Source organism: Lycium barbarum, chromosome 8, assembly GCF_019175385.1.
Source record: "Lycium barbarum isolate Lr01 chromosome 8, ASM1917538v2, whole genome shotgun sequence".
NCBI lineage: Eukaryota > Viridiplantae > Streptophyta > Magnoliopsida > Solanales > Solanaceae > Lycium > Lycium barbarum.
The window spans coordinates 17107665-17132887 of record NC_083344.1 but is presented as its reverse complement, the minus strand read 5'-3'; the positions used below and the strand labels follow the sequence as shown (position 1 = coordinate 17132887).

At 35.8% G+C, this 25223-nt stretch overlaps 1 pseudogene; it reads left to right on the top strand.

Moving 5' to 3' along the window:
• Positions 1–388: 388 nt before the first annotated feature.
• Positions 389–23370, top strand: LOC132607728 (uncharacterized; annotated as a pseudogene).
• The last annotated feature ends 1853 nt before the right edge of the window (positions 23371–25223 follow it).

Genomic DNA, 25223 nt, shown 5'->3' with positions numbered 1-25223 from the left:
AGAATTCGGGGCTTTCCAGCTGTAAGATGTGGCCCATATTTGGTATGAGACATGGGAACAGTCCCGAGGGGAGGATGCACCTTCTGCTACTTGGGATGAATTTGCAGACGCTTTTATTGAACATTTCATGCCAATTGAGGTTTGAGAAGCCAAGGCTATAGAGTTTGAGAATCTAAGGCAAAAGGACATGACTGTTCAGGACTATTACCTCAAGTTCGTGTCATTGTCCAGACATGCTCCCCACATGGTTCCTGATATGAGAGCCGTGGTTAGAAGATTTGTACTTGGGCTTAAACCCGAGTTGCACAGGGATGCCAACACAGCTGCTCAGAATGACAAGATGACTATTTCCAAGATACTGGCATTCGTGCAAGGTAACGAGATAAGAATGAAGGAAGAAGAAGCCCTACAGAAGCAAAAAGATAGAGAGTTTAGCAAGAGGGCTAAGTCTGCTGGTAATTTCAGTCATGGGGGATCTCAAGGTGATGGCAACCGTCAGTTTTTTAAGAATAGGTCATCAAGACCTGCTCCTTCAACAGCCAGTGCTCCATTTCAAAGGTCCAAGTTTAACCAGAAAGACCGGAACTTCGGAACGACAGGCTCACATTCACAGGCCAGCGTGACCAACCGTGGTTTTCAACACCCTACATGCAACACTTGTGGTAAGAAACATTCAGGAGTATGCCGTTTGGGCATGGATGGTTGTTTTGGGTGTGGTCAGTCGGGTCATTTTCTGCGGGATTGCCCGTCCGCAAGACGGAATACCGGAGGTAACAATAATGTAGCTCAGTCCACAAATTCAGCAGCTCCCCGAAATTTCCAAGCCCAGCAGGGGCGCGGAGCAGCAAAGCCCGGTAATACGGGCGGTGGACAGAATCGTCTGTATGCACTGTCAGGTCGCCAGGATACAGAGGCTCGTGGAGATGTTGTCACAGGTATGCTAACAGTCTTCACCTTCGATGTATTCGCTCTTATGGACCCAGGATCCACTCTATCTTATGTAACCCCGTATATTGCTAAGCAATTTGGGATAGAACCCGAAAAGTTGCAAGAACCTTTCGAAGTATCCACACCGGTTGGGGAATCAGTTATAGCTAGGCATATATATAGAGGTTGTCCAGTGTTAATCTACCATCGCAGCACCATAGCAGACTTAATAGAATTAGAGATGGTAGATTTTGACGTGATTATGGGTATGGATTGGTTAGAGTCCTGTTATGCCTCTGTGGGTTGTAGAACCAAAACTGTGACATTTGATTTTCCCGATGAACTTATAGAATGGAAAGGTAATTCAGTAGCACCTAGGGGTAGATTTATTTCCTACCTTAGAGCCAGAAAGATGATCTCCAAGGGGTATATTTATCACTTAGTTCGAGTCAGGGATGTAGATGCCCAGACTCCAACTCTTCAGTCAGTGCCAGTTGTCAGTGAATTTCCAGAAGTCTTTCCAGATGACCTACCCGGAGTCCCTCCCGATAGGGAAATTGATTTTGGAATTGACCTACTTCCCGGCACTAAGCCGATATCTATTCCACCGTATAGGATGGCCCCAACAGAGTTAAAGGAGTTAAAAGTTCAGTTGAAGGATCTTCTTGATAAGGGATTTATAAGGCCAAGTGTCTCACCTTGGGGCGCACCGGTCTTGTTTGTCCGAAAGAAGGATGGATCCTTGCGTATGTGTATAGACTACCGCCAGTTGAACAAGGTCACCATTAAAAATAAGTATCCTCTTCCCCGAATAGACGACCTATTTGATCAACTTCAGGGTGCTCAGTGTTATTCCAAGATTGACCTCAGATCAGGCTACCATCAGTTAAAGGTTAAGGAAGTTGACATTCCGAAGACCGCTTTCAGAACCCGTTATGGTCATTTTGAATTTCTTGTCATGTCGTTTGGGTTGACGAATGCACCAGCAGCTTTCATGGATCTTATGAACAGAGTATTCAAGCCTTATCTTGATTTATTCGTCATTGTGTTTATTGATGACATATTGGTGTATTCCCGTAGTGAGACAGATCATGCAGAGCATCTCAGAATAGTGTTGCAGACTCTCAAGGATCGTGAGCCTTATGCAAAATTCTCAAAGTGCGATTTTTGGCTCAAATCAGTGGCCTTTCTAGGCCATGTAATATCAGGTGAAGGTGTTAAGGTGGACCTTCAGAAAATTGATGCTGTCAAGAATTGGCCTAGACCCACCTCAGCATCAGACATCAGAAGTTTCTTGGGTCTGGCAGGTTATTATAGGCGTTTTGTTGAGGGATTTTCCTCTATCTCAGCTCCGCTGACTAAGCTGACTCAGAAGAAAGTCAAATTCCAATGGTCAGAGGTATGTGAGCAGAGTTTCGAAGAGTTGAAGAAGAGATTAACTTCTGCTCCAGTTTTTTACGCTGCCGGAGGGAACTGAAGGGTTCGTGGTTTATTGCGATGCTTCAGGAGTTGGTCTCGGATGTGTTTTAATGCATCATGGTAAGGTTGTTGCTTATGCGTCCAGACAACTTAAGACTCATGAGAATAATTATCCAACCCATGACTTAGAGTTAGCAGCTGTGGTTTTTGCACTCAAGATATGGCGGCACTACTTATATGGAGTGCATGTGGATAATTTCACCGATCATAAAAGCCTGCAATATATTTTCAAGCAAAGAGAGTTGAATCTTAGGCAGAGGAGATGGCTCGAATTGCTTAAGGATTATGATGTGGATATTCTCTATCATCCGGGAAAAGCGAATGTTGTAGCTGATGCTCTTAGTCGGCTTTCCATGGGAAGTTTAGCCCACGTGGACGTAGGTAAGAGAGTTTTGATAAAGGAATTACACCGTTTGGCCAATCTTGGAGTTCGACTGTTGGACTCCGAGGATGGGGGTGTAGTTGTCCAGAATAGAGCTCTTTCCTCTTTAGTCGTGGAAGTCAAGAAGAAACAGTTTGATGATCCCTACTTGTTGCAGCTAAAAGAGGGAATCCACAAGCATAAGACAACGACTTTCGAATAAGAGGGAGATGATGGTACCTTGAGGTACCGAGGTAGATTGTGTGTTCCAGATGTAGATGGGCTCAGAGAGCGAATCATGTCAGAAGCTCACAATTCCAGGTATTCCATTCACCCAGGTTCCACTAAGATGTATCATGATCTTAAGGAGAATTACTGGTGGAACGATATGAAGAGGAATGTGTCAGATTTTGTAGCTAAGTGTTCGAATTGTCAGCAAGTGAAAGTCGAACACCAGAGGCCTGGTGGCTTGGCTCAGAATATTGATATTCCTGTCTGGAAATGGGAAATGATCAATATGGATTTTGTATCAGGTCTACCTTGTTCAGCTAGGAGACATGACTCTATTTGGGTGATCGTTGACCGACTTACTAAGTCGGCGCACTTTTTGCCAGTCAAGACCACAGATTCAGCAGAAGATTATGCCAAGATGTATGTTAATGAGATTGTCAGATTGCATGGGACACCTGTGTCCATTATTTCAGATCGTGGTGCTCAGTTCACAGCGAACTTCTGGAAATCCTTTCAGAAAGGATTGGGTACCAAGGTGAACCTTAGCACAGCTTTTCATCCACAAACAGATGGCCAGGCAGAGCGCACTATTCAGACCCTTGAGGACATGTTGAGAGCATGTGTTCTAGATTTCAAGGGTAATTGGGATGACCATTTACCTCTCATCGAGTTTTCCTATAATAACATTTATCATGCTAGCATTGGAATGGCACCGTTTGAAGCTCTGTATGGGCGAAGGTGCAGATCACCAATTGGTTGGTTCGAAGTAGGTGAAGCAGAGTTGTTAGGACCAGATTTGGTTTATCAAGCTATGGAGAAAGTCAAGTTAATACAGGAGCGTTTGAAAACTGCTCAGAGTCGCCAGAAGTCTTACACAGATTGAGGCGAAGGGACTTAGAATTTTCCGTTGATGATTGGGTGTTCCTTAAAGTCTCACCCATGAAGGGTGTTATGAGATTTGGCAAGAAAGGAAAGCTCAGTCCCAGATATATTGGACCTTACAGAATCCTGCGAAAGGTTGGTCTAGTAGCTTATGAACTTGAGTTGCCACAACATTTGGCTGCTGTACATCCCGTATTTCATGTGTCCATGTTGAGGAAGTGTGTAGGAGACCCATCGTTGGTTGTTCCTACTGATACTATAACAGTTAAGGATGGGTTGACTTATGAGGAGATCCCCGTAGCCATTCTTGATCGTCAAGTTCGCAAGTTGAGAACTAAGGAAGTAGCCTCAGTGAAAGTCCTGTGGAGGAGTCAGAAAGTTGAGGAAGCTACCTGGGAAGCCGAGGAGGATATGAAATCCAGTAACCCGCACTTGTTTCAGCCTGCAGAAGAGATTTATGATGAAGCACCAAGATTTTGAGGTATATAAGCTTTCTTTTCGTGCTTTTGGTCATGTGTGGCCAACTTATAATGCCATTGTGATGTATCCCTATGAGGCAATGATATTATGGGTTGTTGTGACAGGTTGGTAGTGTCTTATTACAGGGGAAACTCTGGCGAAATTTTTGTAGAATCCCGAATGGTTATCATTCGAGGACGAATGATCCCAAGGGGGAGATATTGTAACACCTCGTAACTTCGGACGAAGTTTGAATCGTAAGATGATAATATAATGGAACCAATATTAGGGTTATAGGAAGTGTTTTGAAAACCAATTAAGTCATAAGAAATGTCTTTGGGCAAAGAAAAGTTGGAAGCCACTCTACGGGGCATGTTTACAAGTGAGTTTATGGAAGGTCTTACTTCCAACGACCATAACCCCTTTATTAATTAAGAATATGGGAAAACTTCCTTGATTAAAGTTGTAGCCCTTTGAAATAGCTTTCCAACGGTATATTATGGGGGTCAAACGGACATCTGTACAAGAAGGTATGCCCATTTTACCAAACGCTATGCAGAACCGACACCCGTCGCTTCTCGGGGCGCGTGAGGGCGCGTGAGCTATCGCGCGATGGTCCCGCTTCGCGGACCGATCGCGCAACTCTGCGTTGTTAGCTGCAGAATGTTGAGGGGGGTTATATTTTTGTTTCAATAGATATATAAGTTCTAAATATATAAGTTTTAATTTTTGTAGAAAGAAAAATAGAAATATTATGTGGTTTTTACTTATATGTTAAACAATCCTACTCGGTACTTCCTCACTCCTTGAATCTACTTATCATGTAGGTGTTTTTCTTATTTTCTGCCTATTCTCCCAATTTTTATATTTTTCGTTTTTTCATTTTTTCGTTTTTTTTTTTTTTTTTTTTTTTTTAAATAAATCTGTTTAGTTATGAATCTTTATTACACTGTTCATCTCTTTCTCTTAATCTTGGTTCTTAATATCCGTCTTCTTTAACCACACCCCGGTTACCATGGCCAACATCGTCCTTTTATCATTTGGACATTAAAACGGCCTTTCAAACACCTAGGAATTTACAGGTTAATCCATCGAGTTCATTAAGAAATTAAGAGAATAACCATATACTAAGAGTAATAGATTCATAACAACAGGTAAGTAATTACTCAAACATAATATTTTAATTCAACATAATATTGAACATAAAATAATTTACATAGTAGGGAGATTAGTACAGAAAACATAGATAAAAACTTACATGTCTGAAGATGGAGAGAGGTTTCCCTTTCGGGGAACCCGAAAAACTACATCACACTAAAAGAAAATTACTGGAAAGATTAAAACTATTTTACAGGGAAGTTATATTACAAAGGATTTTATTGGAAAAAGGAGTTGGGGCATTTTTGGAAGGGAAGAGGAATATGGAGTGGTTGGTGAGAGAATTTTTCGTTGAAGACTTTTTTGGTGATTGTGTCTTGCTTCTTGATCGATGCTAATTTTCTGATGCCCTCCTTCTCTGCAAAACACTGCTATTTATAGGAGTCTGACGGACTTCAAATGCGGACTTCAAATTTGTGAAGAATCTTTTGAGTTCAGCCGGGTACTCTTAGGGCCCCATCGTCACATGAAACTTTTCAAAAGATACTTTATAATTTTGTCCGTTTGCTGAGCTGTCCCATTTCTAGATAAAACTACTACTTTATTACAGCTACTTTAATAAAATCTGGTCTTCTTTTTTCTGAACTGTCAACATTATTGCTCCAACGTGTCTTGAAAAATTACAAAGTCCAAAGTCAAAAGTCTTCTACCTCTATTATTGAGCTTGTCTCATCTCATTTTTCTAAAAGATGACTAATGTCCTTGTCTCTCTCTTTTCCATACCTTTGTCTTTAATTATTGATGCTTTTGTCATTTTTTTAATGTCCTTGTTTCTCTTTTCTATGTCTTTGTCCTCATGATCCACCGAACTAAATCTTCCAAGTCATGACTTTCTTTCTACTTCACTTTGTCTTTTCCTTTCATGACTTTTTCTCTACTTCACCTTTGTCTTTTTCTTTCATCTTTTTCTGAACCATGTCTAACCATGTCTTTTCAAATCTCTCTTTTTTTTTTTTTTTTTTTTTTTAACTGATCTAAGTGTCTAAATTGTGTAGGGCAATTGAGTCAAAACTCATGCCTGAATCTACATCATTTGGATCTTGCGAGTCTTGAAAATTAATATCTTCTCCTTCAAAATCTGAATGGACTGGTGACATCTCTTGTCTTGGAGATAATTCTGGACTAGGATCTTTGACTATATATTTATCTTTTTCTTTTGTCTGAAAAAATCTTTCTAGTGTCTCTTTTACTATATTTTCTATTTTTTCATTTTTCTTCTTTTTTGCAAGTGTGCTTTTCCTTGTAGAAGTCGCTCCTTGCGTAAGTGTCTTTGGTAGTCTCCGTCTGGTTTGGAGAGATGAACATCCCTCGTCTTCACTTTTTGGCAAAGTGACAGCCATTAACGGATTTGATAAGTCTTTACCGGCTACCGTTTGAACCGGACTAGCTGTATCTTTACCCGATACAGTGGGTCTAATTGCATTCATTGGGGAATGCACACCCGTCTCATCCATTTTTTTCTGAGATGGAGAACTCTGAGACTGCATCAATTCGAATTTTAATGCTTGTAGTCTTTGTTCTAATGTCTTCACCTGATCCAAGAGTTGCATTTTTTCTTGAACCAATGTCTCTTTTTGCTGGTTTAGTCTTTTGACTACATCAGTCATGGTAGAACAATGATCGCAAAAGATTATTTTGTCTGTGTCTTTTTGTACATTGTACTGGGGGATTTTGTCTGGGTTTTGTCTGAGAGCTGGAGAAATATAATAATATGGACCCAATGTCCCTCTAGCATAATCTAATGCTTCAGTAAAATTATTAAATCCCTTAAAAAGAGATTTTCTTATGTCTTTAATAGAGTCTACAACTTCTATCCAAGTCTGAAAAATACCATTAGTTTTACCGTGAACTACAACATAAAATGTAAATTTTTTGTCTAAATTTCGGTCTGTAAAATATTGACAAAGTGCATTTATAGTGGCTACAAAATGTTTAGCTCCGTCTTTTTTATTACGCGAAATCCATAAATTATCCACTAAGCATCTTTGTTGTCTATCTATTACATATTCTGGTAATACTTTAAAAGTCCAATTTGATGGCTGATAGACTACTAAATTATTGGCTCCGAATTGTATTCTTTCTTCCATAGCATTTCTTTCTAATAAAGATGTAGGTCTAAAATGAAGGTTACCTAATACTGTCTGTCTGTATGTGTCTTGGGTTGAGGCTATGCCTTTCCCCTTGTCTGCTGTCTGAGAACTGGAAGGTCTCATGCTGTCCAAATAAAAAATTTAGTTAGCAGTAATATTTAATCTACTTAATTGATCTGCTAAATTATTATCTTTTCCTTTTATATGTTCAAATTTTAAATTATAAATTGAAATGGTATCTAAAAAATTTAGCCATCGTCTTCTACTACTATTTTTATCATTTATCTTTTGATAGAATTTAACTATAGTTTCACAGTCTGTTCTAACTAGTATTTCTGGTTTATTTAAAATATATAGTCTGAAACTATTTAATCCATATATTACGGCTAAGATTTCTGCATCTATACTACTCATATTTCCTTTTTCTTTATACTTACCACTTTGATAAGCACATATCTTTTCTTCATTTTTATTACTATACTTACTAGGTTTTGCTTTTAATACTGCTCCCCATCCTTCAAAACTACCGTCTGTTTCTATAATTAAATAGTCTGTTTCTAGTGGCATATTTAAATCTGGAATGTTTTTTATTTTTTCTTTTATTTTTTGTACTAATTTAATGTCTTCAGTATTAAAGTGTTTTTGACCATTTGATCCAGTCTTTGAATATAATGGTCCTGCTATTTTTCCTAAATCTTTTATAAAATTTCTAGCATAATTGACTATTCCTAAAAAATTTTGTAATTCTTTAACATTGTCTAACTTGTCTGGCATTTCTAAAGCTTTTTTGGCTATATGAGGTTGTAATTTTATCTTACCTTCTCCTAGTACTACTCCTAAAAAGTTTATATAATTTTTACATAATTCCATTTTCTTTTTACTAATTATTATCCCATTTTCTACAAATAATCTAAATACCGTTTGTAGGTGTCCTAAATGTTCTTTAATATCTTTACTAAATACTAATATATCATCTACATATACTAATACAAACCTTTTATATTCTCCAAATATACTATCCATTTTTCTTTGAAAAATTGGTGGAGCTGTCTTTAATCCAAATGGCATTACTAACCATTCGAAATGTCCTTCAGGACAGGTGAATGCAGTCCATTCTATACTATCTTCATGCATTCGTACCTGCCAATATCCTGATTTACAATCAAATTTGCTAAATATTTTCTTTCCTTGTATTCTATTTATTAGTTCTGTTTTGTCTGGTAACTTATATCCATCTGTTCTAGTGTTATCATTAAGTCTTTTATAATTTATTACCATTCTTGCTTTTCCTCTTACTATTTCACTATGATTTCTTACCATAAATGCTGCTGATCTATGTTTAGAAGTAGATCTCCGTATTACTCCTAAGTCCAATAGTTCTTTTATTTGTACTTTAAAATCTTCTACATCTTGATTTGTTGCTTCAATAGATGCTGTTTTAATTATATAGTCTGGATTTATTATATCTAATTTACATACAATCCTGTTATTTTTCCAGTGTCTTAATGGTTTTTCTCCAATAATTTCTATTTCATCTAGAATTTTTATTATATTATCTAGGTCCTTTTGATTTTTTATTATTCCTATTTTTTCTATTCCTGTTTTAAAATTATATAACTCTGTCTCTATATCTATTAAAGTATAATCTTTTTCTAGCAACTCCTCTTCTTCTAGAATTTCTTTTTCTTCTAAAGTTAAATTTTTTATTTCTTGTTTTTCTTTACAACATGTATTCTTTTCTTCACATTCTTTACAACAACTATCTTTTTTCTTTTGCAGGTCTGTGGTAGGGATCTTTTTATGACGAATCCTTGTTTCAGTCTTAAGAACTTGTACTGGTGTATGAGTAATATTTTTTAAGAAAATTACTCCATCTCTTGTAATCATACAGCTACCATTATTATGTAACATGAAGTCTAATCCTATGACAAAGTCTACATTTATATTAAGGTCTCTTACCCATATCTTATCCATTTTATAACTTGGTTTGTAAAACTCTGAACATGTATTTATAAAGCTAATGTAGGCTTTATGAACATAATGTCTATATATATTATGGGTTCCATCCATTTGCATGGCCGCAACTGGTTTTTCTAGAATTTTTATTAAATTAGGTGGAACTATTCTTTTATTTATTATGCACTTTGTGCACCCTGAATTTTGGTATCAGAGCGAGAAGATTTTTGGACCTAAATCTGTATTTTAAACCCATATTTTAGACAAAAATATAAACTAGTTTTTACTTATTTTTTTTTTTTTTGGGTAATGAAAGATAATTATTTAGCTGTAAAACAAGAGTTAGAAAAACTATATCCAGAATATATTAAATTAAGCAGTACCAAAGAAAATCAGTTAAAACTACAAGAGTTAATAGATATAATATCAGGATTAGAATATAAATTACTACGATATATAAAATCTAGAAAAACCTCAAAAAGCCAAAAACGATTTAGACCATATTAATTGCATGAGAACACTACCTTTTGTTAGACAAATACAAATTAATCATTGGTATTTATATAGAGATATAAAAAAAAGACGAGAATATCTACAAGTAGAAAAAGCCTTAAGTGCATATTTAGAGATAATAAATTCAGAAACATTATCATCACTAATACAAAATAGACTTTTACAAAGTCAGATTAACGAAGAAACAATCTCTGCTATAACTTGGGAATTACACGGTATAAGAGAAGATATAGAAAGACTTACAACTAGTATAGAACATCAGAAACAAGTTTGTAAAATAAAAATCCCGTTAGGATAATAACTAAAGCTAGAGAGATAGATATCTTAAAAAATCTAGAATACTTAGACTTAAAAATATACCCAGAAAAGAAGTATAGAGCATTAACAGACCATAGTATTATAAAGTGTAATTTTAGTAACGGAGATCATATATTACATAGTGAAGATAAACAATTAAATACATTAGTAGATTTAGTCATAAATTTCAGTGAAAAAGTACAAGAAAATAATAAAGATATTACTAGAATATTAGAAGTAGTAGCTACATCTCAGACTAAGCAAAAGAAAACCTTTGAAAAAATAGAACAAAACCTAGATTACTTAAAAACACAAGAATTAGAATTAGAAAAGAAAGTTCAGACTCTAGTTAATAAATTTAATCTAGAAAAATTACCTACAAAAACGGAAATAGAAAAGTTAGTTAAAGTTATTATAGAAAAACCAAAAGAAATAGAACTAAAAACAATCCACATAGTCTCTAAAATAACACAACAAGTAGAAGTTTTAACTAGTGACATTAGAGAATTAAAAAAGACAGTAGCAGAACTAAAAGAAATCACTCTTTCATGAGTAGACCAACATTAGTTCAAGAAGAAGCCCCAAAATTAATAGAAAAATCTATACCTTTACCAGCAGACTATAAAGATTATATACCTAGCGCTAAATCGGACCAAATAATAATACAACAAAATACTACTACAATTTCATTAATATTAGAAATAATAAAGAAAATAGAAAAAATAATACCAAGGTTAGAATTATTAGACGAACGCATTTCGTGGTTAACTGAACAACAAAAAGAAAGAGATAAAGAGACGTTTAAAAATAAAGAAGTTGACGAATTAATAGACCAATTAAAAAAGGTAGAAATAACACCTCAAAAAGAAAAAGTTAAAGTACTTAGAAAACCACAAAAATGGACCTTCTTTCAACTAGACAAAGAAACGAAGGAGGATCAGAAAGGCAAGAAAGACAAAGAGTAAATTTTTCAGATAATAGAATAAGTAATAATTTCTTATCAAGAATTTTAAATAGAAGAACCCCAGAAGAAAATAATCAGCAGTTAAGTGAGGTAATAGACGTAGATAGAGATATACAAATTTTTCAACAAAACCAATTGAAACTGTTAAATCCAAAAACTCTATATAATATAAGACAGTTTTCAAGTACAGCTCAATTATATAGACATTATAGAGAACAACAAATATCAGCCATAGGAAATAAAATTACTACCATAAATTTAATAGACCCAGTAGCTGTGAGACAAATAAAAAATACTAGAAGAAGTTTAATGCATATGGGATTAATAGTAGTAGGATTAAAAGGACTAACTAGAAAGAACTTAGGAACTAAAGTTTTAATAGTAATTTATGACGATAGATGGTCAGACATGAAAAAATCAATAATAGGACTAACGGAAGTAGACATGACAAATAATGGAGGAATATTTTATATTAGCCCAGATTTTATAATGAATTTAGCAGAATTTGGAAAGCACATAAAAATAGGAATACAGACCAAGGGATATGAAGAGATGTGTGACGGTAATAATTTATTAATATGCGTAGGATTTCTAGGAAAAATGACTAATAATAGTAATACAAAATTTAAAATTAAGGTAGAAGATGTAGTAGAAATAATGGGAAATAAAGGAATAAGACTAATAAAGCCTATAAAAATAAATCCTGAAGAATATGCAGGGATGGAATGGAATCTAGAAGATTTTAATACAAAAAAGATTTTACAGCCAGAATCTCACCTAATGTACACTAATTCTAAGGGAGAGACATCTGTACGTTTTACTAATTATAATTATATGCCACAGAAAGACATAGAAGAAGAAAGTACTTTAGACGAAAATGAAATTACAGACACAACTTTTATGAATATAGAATTAATACAAGACGAGTTTGCGGTAGACGAAGCTATAGAAAAAGCAAAAAGACTTCAAAAAGAAAATAAAAATATGCTTTTTAAATGTAAAGGATGTAAGTTAGGAGAATTAACAATAGAAGAAACCATAAGTCACTTTAAATTATGTGAAGCCCGAACTGATAATTGGGGATATAGAGTAGAACAGATAAACCAAAGAAAATCAGACGATTTTGATAAAATATTAGAAGACATGCAAAACAGTGATGACGAACTAGAAATAGACTCTATAATAAGTCAAAAAGAATTAATGGAATCTAGTGCATCTAGTTCTAGTCCATTTCAAAGAACAACAGGAGAACAATATACTATAGATACAAGCACAGGAAATGTACCTAGAAGAAGAGTTTTTAGAACAGGAGGAGAACCTTTAAATAATGTTAAACCATCAGGAAAAAGAATGCCTATAGAAGAACCCATTATTCTTCAAGAAGGAGGTAATAAAGGTAAAATATTAAATATAGCAGCACATGACCCGCAAAGATGGAATTCAGTGATAGATCTTTGGAAAGGAATAGTAGTAGCAGACTATATAAAAACATATAGTGAAACAGACGCAGAAACAATGTATAAATATTTAGAAACATTTTTAGGAGAATCAGCCAAAGCTTTATGGGAAGCTTATAAAGAAAATTTTCCAATGGAATTTCAACACCTAGTATCCATGGGAGCAAACCCATATAATTTTACTAATAAAATACATACTTTGATTACAGGGGAAGATCCAAATAGTGGATTATTAGTACTACAAAGAAATGCAGTAATAAAATTAGAACAACTAAGCATAAGTAGTTGGTTTCATATTAAGAAATTTTTAAACGATTATTTCTACTACTGTACTATTAGTGGAAATGCATTTGATCAAGAATTAGGTAAAAAGTTATTTAATAAACTACCAGGAGCCTTAGGAAGAGAAATAGAAGATAGATGGAATAAGAGAGACGGAGTAATGCAGAATCCTAATTTAACGTGGTCCATAGGACATAGGATACAACATATAATGAATATACTACAAGAAAAATGTACTCATATACAAATACAAAAACAGTTAAAAGAAAATGAAATGAACTTTTGTAAAAGCGTAGTTTACACGACACAAAGTTATGATAAAGACAATTATAAAAAGAAAAAGCATAAAAAATACCGAACAGAAAGAAATTATAGAAATAAATTAGAATGCTTCACTTGTGGAAGTGTAGAACACTTAGCAAATACATGTCCAAAAATAATAAATAATAAGACAAGAAATTCCCAGCTAATTGAAGATTTTCAAGAAACATTAATAAATGTAGACGAGTATATGTCAGATACAGAAAGCATATATTCTATAGTAAGTGTAGACACTGAAGAAAAAGTCAAAACAGACTCATCAGACTCAGAAGCAGACGAATTAATTAATGAAATAGGATTAGAAAATCTAGACTTAGAAGCCATGGATAATTTAGCAAATATAGCCGAAGACTGTAACCATGAGTTTGAACGAAATAAAGGATTGGATAGTAATGCATGTTTCTTTTGTAAATGGTATCCTAGTAGAGACAAAAGAGTTAAATGTAAAAATTGTTACATAGAAGGATGTACAATGTGTATAGAAAAAGAATTTAAAACAAAAATAAATAAAGAAACAACTCATAAGAAAATTGAAGACCCTACTATTAGTCTAAGAATAATAACATTAGAAACAAGAATAAATGAATTAGAAACCAGATTATGTAACCTAGAAAGAGGAAAACAAAGAGAAGTAGATAGTGAAGACGAAGAAATAAGATTATCAAATATACAACCAATAATGAAACCATTAACAATAATACCAGAAGAATCTCAAGCAGAATTAATGAGCATAGAAGACCATGAAGCATTAGTATGTAATGAAGATAAAAAATTAGGAACAATAAAAATACTTGCAAGAATTAAAATAGATGATTATGAGATAGAAACGTTAGCATTAGTAGATTCAGGGTGCACAAAGTGCATAATAAATAAAAGAATAGTTCCACCTAATTTAATAAAAATTCTAGAAAAACCAGTTGCGGCCATGCAAATGGATGGAACCCATAATATATATAGACATTATGTTCATAAAGCCTACATTAGCTTTATAAATACATGTTCAGAGTTTTACAAACCAAGTTATAAAATGGATAAGATATGGGTAAGAGACCTTAATATAAATGTAGACTTTGTCATAGGATTAGACTTCATGTTACATAATAATGGTAGCTGTATGATTACAAGAGATGGAGTAATTTTCTTAAAAAATATTACTCATACACCAGTACAAGTTCTTAAGACTGAAACAAGGATTCGTCATAAAAAGATCCCTACCACAGACCTGCAAAAGAAAAAAGATAGTTGTTGTAAAGAATGTGAAGAAAAGAATACATGTTGTAAAGAAAAACAAGAAATAAAAAATTTAACTTTAGAAGAAAAAGAAATTCTAGAAGAAGAGGAGTTGCTAGAAAAAGATTATACTTTAATAGATATAGAGACAGAGTTATATAATTTTAAAACAGGAATAGAAAAAATAGGAATAATAAAAAATCAAAAGGACCTAGATAATATAATAAAAATTCTAGATGAAATAGAAATTATTGGAGAAAAACCATTAAGACACTGGAAAAATAACAGGATTGTATGTAAATTAGATATAATAAATCCAGACTATATAATTAAAACAGCATCTATTGAAGCAACAAATCAAGATGTAGAAGATTTTAAAGTACAAATAAAAGAACTATTGGACTTAGGAGTAATACGGAGATCTACTTCTAAACATAGATCAGCAGCATTTATGGTAAGAAATCATAGTGAAATAGTAAGAGGAAAAGCAAGAATGGTAATAAATTATAAAAGACTTAATGATAACACTAGAACAGATGGATATAAGTTACCAGACAAAACAGAACTAATAAATAGAATACAAGGAAAGAAAATATTTAGCAAATTTGATTGTAAATCAGGATATTGGCAGGTACGAATGCATGAAGATAGTATAGAATGGACTGCATTCACCTGTCCTGAAGGACATTTCGAATGGTTAGTAATGCCATTTGGATTAAAGACAGCTCCACCAATTTTTCAAAGAAAAATGGATAGTATATTTGGAGAATATAAAAGGTTTGTATTAGTATATGTAGATGATATATTAGTATTTAGTAAAGATATTAAAGAACATTTAGGACACCTACAAACGGTATTTAGATTATTTGTAGAAAATGGGATAATAATTAGTAAAAAGAAAATGGAATTATGTAAAAATTATATAAACTTTTTAGGAGTAGTACTAGGAGAAGGTAAGATAAAATTACAACCTCATATAGCCAAAAAAGCTTTAGAAATGCCAGACAAGTTAGACAATGTTAAAGAATTACAAAATTTTTTAGGAATAGTCAATTATGCTAGAAATTTTATAAAAGATTTAGGAAAAATAGCAGGACCATTATATTCAAAGACTGGATCAAATGGTCAAAAACACTTTAATACTGAAGACATTAAATTAGTACAAAAAATAAAAGAAAAAATAAAAAACATTCCAGATTTAAATATGCCACTAGAAACAGACTATTTAATTATAGAAACAGACGGTAGTTTTGAAGGATGGGGAGCAGTATTAAAAGCAAAACCTAGTAAGTATAGTAATAAAAATGAAGAAAAGATATGTGCTTATCAAAGTGGTAAGTATAAAGAAAAAGGAAATATGAGTAGTATAGATGCAGAAATCTTAGCCGTAATATATGGATTAAATAGTTTCAGACTATATATTTTAAATAAACCAGAAATACTAGTTAGAACAGACTGTGAAGCTATAGTTAAATTCTATCAAAAGATAAATGATAAAAATAGTAGTAGAAGACGATGGCTAAATTTTTTAGATACCATTTCAATTTATAATTTAAAATTTGAACATATAAAAGGAAAAGATAATAATTTAGCAGATCAATTAAGTAGATTAAATATTACTGCTAACTAAATTTTTTATTTGGACAGCATGAGACCTTCCAGTTCTCAGACAGCAGACAAGGGGAAAGGCATAGCCTCAACCCAAGACACATACAGACAGACAGTATTAGGTAACCTTCATTTTAGACCTACATCTTTATTAGAAAGAAATGCTATGGAAGAAAGAATACAATTCGGAGCCAATAATTTAGTAGTCTATCAGCCATCAAATTGGACTTTTAAAGTATTACCAGAATATGTAATAGATAGACAACAAAGATGCTTAGTGGATAATTTATGGATTTCGCGTAATAAAAAAGACGGAGCTAAACATTTTGTAGCCACTATAAATGCACTTTGTCAATATTTTACAGACCGAAATTTAGACAAAAAATTTACATTTTATGTTGTAGTTCACGGTAAAACTAATGGTATTTTTCAGACTTGGATAGAAGTTGTAGACTCTATTAAAGACATAAGAAAATCTCTTTTTAAGGGATTTAATAATTTTACTGAAGCATTAGATTATGCTAGAGGGACATTGGGTCCATATTATTATATTTCTCCAGCTCTCAGACAAAACCCAGACAAAATCCCCCAGTACAATGTACAAAAAGACACAGACAAAATAATCTTTTGCGATCATTGTTCTACCATGACTGATGTAGTCAAAAGACTAAACCAGCAAAAAGAGACATTGGTTCAAGAAAAAATGCAACTCTTGGATCAGGTGAAGACATTAGAACAAAGACTACAAGCATTAAAATTCGAATTGATGCAGTCTCAGAGTTCTCCATCTCAGAAAAAAATGGATGAGACGGGTGTGCATTCCCCAATGAATGCAATTAGACCCACTGTATCGGGTAAAGATACAGCTAGTCCGGTTCAAACGGTAGCCGGTAAAGACTTATCAAATCCGTTAATGGCTGTCACTTTGCCAAAAAGTGAAGACGAGGGATGTTCATCTCTCCAAACCAGACGGAGACTACCAAAGACACTTACGCAAGGAGCGACTTCTACAAGGAAAAGCACACTTGCAAAAAAGAAGAAAAATGAAAAAATAGAAAATATAGTAAAAGAGACACTAGAAAGATTTTTTCAGACAAAAGAAAAAGATAAATATATAGTCAAAGATCCTAGTCCAGAATTATCTCCAAGACAAGAGATGTCACCAGTCCATTCAGATTTTGAAGGAGAAGATATTAATTTTCAAGACTCGCAAGATCCAAATGATGTAGATTCAGGCATGAGTTTTGACTCAATTGCCCTACACAATTTAGACACTTAGATCAGTTAAAAAAAAAAAAAAAAAAAAAAAAAGAGAGATTTGAAAAGACATGGTTAGACATGGTTCAGAAAAAGATGAAAGAAAAAGACAGGTGAAGTAGAGAAAAAGTCATGAAAGGAAAAGACAAAGTGAAGTAGAAAGAAAGTCATGACTTGGAAGATTTAGTTCGGTGGATCATGAGGACAAAGACATAGAAAAGAGAAACAAGGACATTAAAAAAATGACAAAAGCATCAATAATTAAAGACAAAGGTATGGAAAAGAGAGAGACAAGGACATTAGTCATCTTTTAGAAAAATGAGATGAGACAAGCTCAATAATAGAGGTAGAAGACTTTTGACTTTGGACTTTGTAATTTTTCAAGACACGTTGGAGCAATAATGTTGACAGTTCAGAAAAAAGAAGACCAGATTTTATTAAAGTAGCTGTAATAAAGTAGTAGTTTTATCTAGAAATGGGACAGCTCAGCAAACGGACAAAATTATAAAGTATCTTTTGAAAAGTTTCATGTGACGATGGGGCCCTAAGAGTACCCGGCTGAACTCAAAAGATTCTTCACAAATTTGAAGTCCGCATTTGAAGTCCGTCAGACTCCTATAAATAGCAGTGTTTTGCAGAGAAGGAGGGCATCAGAAAATTAGCATCGATCAAGAAGCAAGACACAATCACCAAAAAAGTCTTAAACGAAAAATTCTCTCACCAACCACTCCATATTCCTCTTCCTTTCCAAAAATGCCCCAACTCCTTTTCCCAATAAAATCCTTTGTAATATAACTTCCCTGTAAAATAGTTTTAATCTTTCCAGTAATTTTCTTTTAGTGTGAAGTAGTTTTTCGGGTTCCCCGAAAGGGAAACCTCTCTCCATCTTCAGAAATGTAAGTTTTTATCTATGTTTTCTGTACTAATCTCCCTACTATGTAAATTATTTTATGTTCAATATTATGTTGAATTAAAATATTATGTTTGAGTAATTACTTACCTGTTGTTATGAATCTATTACTCTTAGTATATGGTTATTCTCTTAATTTCTTAATGAACTCGATGAATTAACCTGTAAATTCCTAGGTGTTTGAAAGGCCGTTTTAATGTCCAAATGATAAAAGGACGATGTTGGCCATGGTAACCGGGGTGTGGTTAAAGAAGACGGATATTAAGAACCAAGATTAAGAGAAAGAGATGAACAGTGTAATAAAGATTCATAACTAAACAGATTTATTTAAAAAAAAAAAAAAAAAAAAAAAAAACGAAAAAATGAAAAAACGAAAAATATAAAAATTGGGAGAATAGGCAGAAAATAAGAAAAACACCTACATGATAAGTAGATTCAAGGAGTGAGGAAGTACCGAGTAGGATTGTTTAACATATAAGTAAAAACCACATAATATTGCTATTTTTCTTTCTACAAAAATTAAAACTTATATATTTAGAACTTATATATCTATTGAAACAAAAATATAACCCCCCTATCCCCTTTTGTAAAATATTGACAAAGTGCATTTATAGTGGCTACAAAATGTTTAGCTCCGTCTTTTTTATTACGCGAAATCCATAAATTATCCACGAGCATCGTGGAACCATCGCGAAATAGGTCAATTTCGGGTCAAAAGTCGGGTTGACGCGTTTTCTTGTTATATTTGGGGTTGGGGTTTATTTCCCCAACACCCCATTCACGACAATTCTCTCTAAAATCAGAGACAACAAATCCCAAACCTCAAGATCTTCCAAGGTAAGTTTTTATTATGATTCTAGGTTGAATTTAAATCCCTAATCCCTTTTCTAACTTGAGTAAACTCTTCTAATCCATAGAGTTAGGATTGGAACATTATTGTTGGATGTGGAAACCCTAGAACCCGAATTCAAGAGGATTGGACTTCAAAAAGGTAATGTTTCTACCCTCTAAACATTTATAGTTGTGAATTGATGAATTATTGGGATAATAGTAAATGGGTTTGACAAAGAGAATTATATGAACTATGCTAGGGTTTGTTTTTGGATTGTTGACTTTGGATTGTAAAATCGGACTTGAATGAATAGATGTCTTGTGTGTTGGTTCGCCCACTAGGATTTATTTGGGTGCCAGTCATGGCGGGTTGTCTCGTGACAAAGTTGGTATCAGAGCTTTAGGTTAGTCGATCTCGTTGTACAAAGACATATCTAGTAGAGTCTTGCGGATCGGTACGGAGACGTCTGTACTTATCTTTGAGAGGCTACCAGACATAAGGAAAAATCCCTTTGCTTTCTTTTTATCGTGCTATTTGATTCAACTTGGTATCTGATGATACCAATTGATATCTAACTATCCTTTATTCTCTCGCGGATGGAGAGAACACGCGTGGCAGCAGCTAGAGGTAGAGGTGGAGCTAGAGGAGCTGGGAGAAGGGCGGCCCCAGCAGGGGGGCGGTGTCCCAGTGGTTGACCCTATGCCTCCCGTGGTTCCTAACGAGGCATCGGGAGATGCAGCCGCACTAACCCAACCAGCGGCAGTACCAGTTCCGCCAGGAGCTGCAGCTGCTCAGGGTATACCATATTGTAACACCTCGTAACTTCGGACGAAATTTGAATCGTAAGATGATAATATAATGGAACCAATATGAGGGTTATAGGAAGTGTTTTGAAAACCAATTAAGTCATAAGAAATGTCTTTGGGCAAAGAAAAGTTGGAAGCCACTCTACGGGGCATGTTTACAAGTGAGTTTATGGAAGGTCTTACTTCCAACGACCATAACCCCTTTATTAATTGAGAATATGGGAAAACTTCCTTGATTAAAGTTGTAGCCCTTTGAAATAGCTTTCCAACGGTATATTATGGGGGTCAAACGGACATCTGTACAAGAAGATATGCCCATTGTACCAAACGCTGTCCAGAACCGACACCCGTCGCTTCTCGGGGCGCGTGCGATATCGCGCGATGGTCCCGCTTCGCCGACCGATTGCACAACTCTGAGTTTTTAGCTGCAGAATGTTGCGCGATGCACCCGCATCGCGGAACCATCGCGAAACAGGTCAATTTCGGGTCAAAAGTAGGGTTTACGCGTTTTCTTGTTATATTTGGGGTTGGGGTTTATTTCCCCAACACCCCATTCACGAAAATTCTCTCTAAAATCAGAGACAACAAATCCCAAACCTCAAGATCTTCCAAGGTAAGTTTTTATTATGATTCTAGGTTGAATTTAAATCCCTAATCCCTTTTCTAACTTGAGTAAACTCTTCTAATCCATAGAGTTAGGATTGGAACATTATTGTTGGATGTGGAAACCCTAGAACCCGAATTCAAGAGGATTGGACTTCAAAAAGGTAATGTTTCTACCCTTTAAACATTTATAGTTGTGAATTGATGAATTATTGGGATAATAGTAAATGGGTTTGACAAAGAGAATTTTATGAACTATGCTAGGGTTTTTTTTTTGGATTGTTGACTTGGGATTGTTGTATTCATATGAGTGATGAAGAATGATGTCAATTACATCTAATTGAGATTGTAGAATCAGCTAGAAGTAATAGAATGGGGATTGGGGGAAATAAAACACCATTAATGAAGGTTGTGGAGCTTCATGCCCACCAAGTGTTTGATAAAATGCTTAGATGAACAAAACATGGATATTGTTGCTAATATAGAGTCCCTATGACCTGTATTGTTATAGATTAAAGTTGAAGGGGTTGAAGAACATTGTATTACGCTCAAAGGCTGGAATTGAGGTATGTGAGGTTAACTATCTACGTTAGGGAATGTTCATGATTCTCCCTACGCCTCATTCTTCATACTTGTCAGCAATTTGACTCAGAATATAGTTAGCCCTAGTTTCATGATATGATATAGAACTGTTATCTTCTAGGGTTGCAGTTATAGAATTCGTTCATGGTTGTCACTTTGAACATCATGAACTCAACACGTAATCTTTATGGACTTATGCATTATTTTCACATGAGTCTCAGTCAGTGTATAACCAGTTATTTGCAAGAGTCCCATAATCAGAAACAGTTATCATGCTATCAGCTATAGCCAGTCTCAGTTTTTGTAAATTGTTAATGTTGAACACCTGTATCTGTACTTTTGGGCCCTAGGCCACAGTTTATGCATACGTATTGCTTGGGCCAGAGGCCACAATTTTGTGTACATTATTTGGGCCCTAGGCCACAGTTATATATATATATATATATATATATATATATATATATATATATATATATATATATATATATATATATATATATATATACAGTTTTACAGGTGATTCTTCATCTAGAACAGGGAGTGCTTCAGCTTCTTGCTTTCCTGTTTAGTTCAGTTTCAGTTTTCAGTTTCAGTTCCAGTATTTTATTGCTTCAGTTGCTTTACATACCAGTACAATTCAAATGTACTGATGTCCCTTTTTATTGCTTGAGGGCCTGCATGTCGCGATGCAGGTAACGATACACAGGTTGACGACTCATCTAATTAGGAGTGCACGTATCAGCTACTGGTGAGCCCCACATTCCTTCGGGGCGTTGTCAGCTATCCAGTTATTTCAGTTTATAGACAGATCTATCATTCAATACTCTTAGAGGCTTCATAGACACTGTTCAGACAGTCAGATATTTATTATGTTAGCCTTTTTGACAGTTGTTCAATCGTTTTGGTTTAGCCATGTTGGCTACTGTCAGATATATTTCAGATTGTTTAAGTATTTCCGCATTATGATTTCAGTCAGACCTTTAGTATATCAGCATGTGTTTAGTTGTTTCCACATTCATTTATGTTTTGATATCACACGTTGATTCAGTCAGCCAGTTGGTTCGCTCGGTCACATGCAGTCAGGCACCGGGTGCCGTGTTATGTCCAGGCCCAGGTTCGGGGCGTGACATAGATGCTATGGCATATGTGCTAAATTGGTTGCACGGGTTAGTACAGGCCGGAGCTATACCAACCGGTCTAGCAGGTAGGGGCGCCGGACTAGCAGCCCCAGGTCCAGAAAGAGCACGGGCTCGGGGGTCCAGCATGCAGCAACAGTGGCATCTCGCTTGGAGGAAGTTTCGAGTTTTGAGGCCTTTACGAGGTCAGTTGCAGGGCTGGTGATGACTTGCGAGGAGCATGATCTGTTTTGGAGGTTCACTAAAATGAAGCCTCATGTGTTCTATGGTATTGAGTTAGAGTTCATCATTGATTGTTACGAGAGGCTCCATAAGATGGGGGCCATGGAGTACGGTGTAGAGTTTGTGACCTTCCAGTTCTTAGGTGATGCCAAGCTATGATGGAGGGCCTATGCGGAGTGTAGGCCAGCTGGGTCTCCTCCGTTGACTTGGGTTCAGTTTTATTCTCTGTTTTTGGATAAGTACGTTTCGTGTACTCTGAGGGACCGAATGAAGGATGAGTTCGCTACTATTGATCAGGGGAACTCGTCTGTTGTTGTGTCTGAGTCCCGTTTCCACTCCCTATCCTGATATGCTCTATAGTTGCTACCTATTGAGAGGGAGAGGATATGACAGTTCGTGAAGGGATTGAACACTGGGCTTCAGTTATCAACTCTTTAGCTTGTATCCATTGGGGCTTCATTCTAGGAAGTAGTGGAGCATGTCCGTGTTGTTGAGGGTATTAAGCAGGAGAGTCATACGAAGCAGGTAGAGAAGAAGGCCCGAAGGGGTTTGATTTTTAACAACTCCTTCTCAAGGGGTCAGACTTTGCAGGTATATTCAGGGCGTCCGGTTCAGTCCGCGATGCAGGTGCCAGCTGGGGGCCCATCAGGGACAAATTATCAGGCTTCTGGTCAGCATGGAAGCTATACTGCTTCATCAGCTTCTGTTCAGCTGCCTACACTGGATTGTGCGTGCTTCGAGTATGGTGAGATAGGGCATATTAAGAGGTATTGCCCCAGACTTAGACATAATGGGCAGAGGACATAGTATCAGGATCCCCGAGCTCTATTTGCACCAGATCGAGGGTGTAACGATCGCGCACCAACAGGGCGGGGCGGCCATACCACGAGTAGGGGTGGTGCCCAGCCCAACCTAGGTGGTCCTCAGGCAGGTAGAGGCGGATAGCAGCCCGGCAGGGGCGGGGCTCAGACTGGTCATGGTAATCGTGGTGGTTCACAGGCTACAGGAGGGCGCGGTCATTTGTACGTTTTTCCAGGTAGACCCGAGGCTGAGGCCTCTGATGCATTTATCACAGGTACTATCTCAATTTATGACCGGATGGATTCTATTTTTTTTTTATCCGGCATCTACTTTTTCTTATGTATCTACATATTTTGCTGCGGGTCTTTGATATGATGTGTGATACCCTTGATGCCCCTATTTATGTATCTACTCCAGTAAGGCATTCTGTGGTGGTGGATAACGTCTACCCTTCGTGTGCGATTACTTTTATGGGGTATAGTACTTAGGCAGATTTGATGAATCTAGATATGGTAGATTTTGATGTTATTTTGTGCAAGAGTAGGTTGTCCCCGCACTATGCTATACTAGATTGCCATTCTAAGACTGTTACATTAGTTATGCCCGGGGCATCTAGACTCGAATGGAAGGGTAACCTTAGTCCCCTCCCTAAGAAAGTTATATCCTTTGTTCGTGCTAGGAAGCTAGTAGAGAAGGGTTGTGTAACTTATTTGGCACATATTCGTGACACTAGTGCAGATACTCCATCTCTTGATTCGGTTCCAGTGGTACGCGAGTTTGCGGATGTGTTCCTCGCGGACTTGCCTGGTATGCCACCGGATCGTAACATTGATTTCAGGATTGACTTAGACCCAGGGACTCATCCCATCTTTGTCTTGCCTTATAGGATGGCGCCAGCAGAACTCAGGGAATTGAAAAAGCAGTTGCAAGATCTTCTGAGTAAAGGGTTTATTCGCCCGAGTGTCTCTCCGTAGGGTGCTCCTATGTTGTTTGTTAAAAAGAAAGATGGATCTATGCGCATGTGTATTGATTACTGTCACGACCCAACCGGAAGGCCATAACGGGTACCCTGTGCTAACCCACCCAGGCACCTCTTATCATACATTCACATTTACATCTAGGTGAGCCAAATAGCTAAATCATACTTTCTATCCATCATTCATACTAATCCCATTGGGCAACAATACATTTATATCACCATCAACAGCTATGCCCATATCAATGTACATAAGCCGACGAGGCTAACAAAATGATATACAAGTTATAAGCCGACAAGGCTATATACATCTAACCATATACACATGTCTACGAGCCTCTAGGGAGAGTATGTCACATCATATAAGCGGGACAGGACCCCGCCATGCCCGTAAGTATGTACACAAAAGAATAGATACCAAAAGCTGTAGCTCCGAATGAAATGGAGCTCATTTACATAGTCCCTGAGTAATAAAGCTATGGATCAAGCCTGTCTCCCTAGCTACCTACGGGCATGACGCAGCATCCAGAAATAAAAGGACGTCAGTACGAAGAATGTACTGAGTATGTAAAGCATAATCAACATCATTATAGAAGCATAAGAGACAACCTAAGAAATAGCATAAGATGGGAGGTAGTAGAACCATCGTCATAGACACTTACTTGTCTTTCATAGGGACCTTCCATTTCTAATATGTGCTTGTGTACATACACATGTACATATCCATACATGCATATCCTTATCCGTATTCGTATCCGTATTCAATTCATATCCATATTCATATTCGTAATCGTATTCATATTCTTATTCATAGCATACCCGACCATGAAGGATTGGTGTTTCACATACCTGGCCATGGCAAGGCTCGGCGATTATACATACC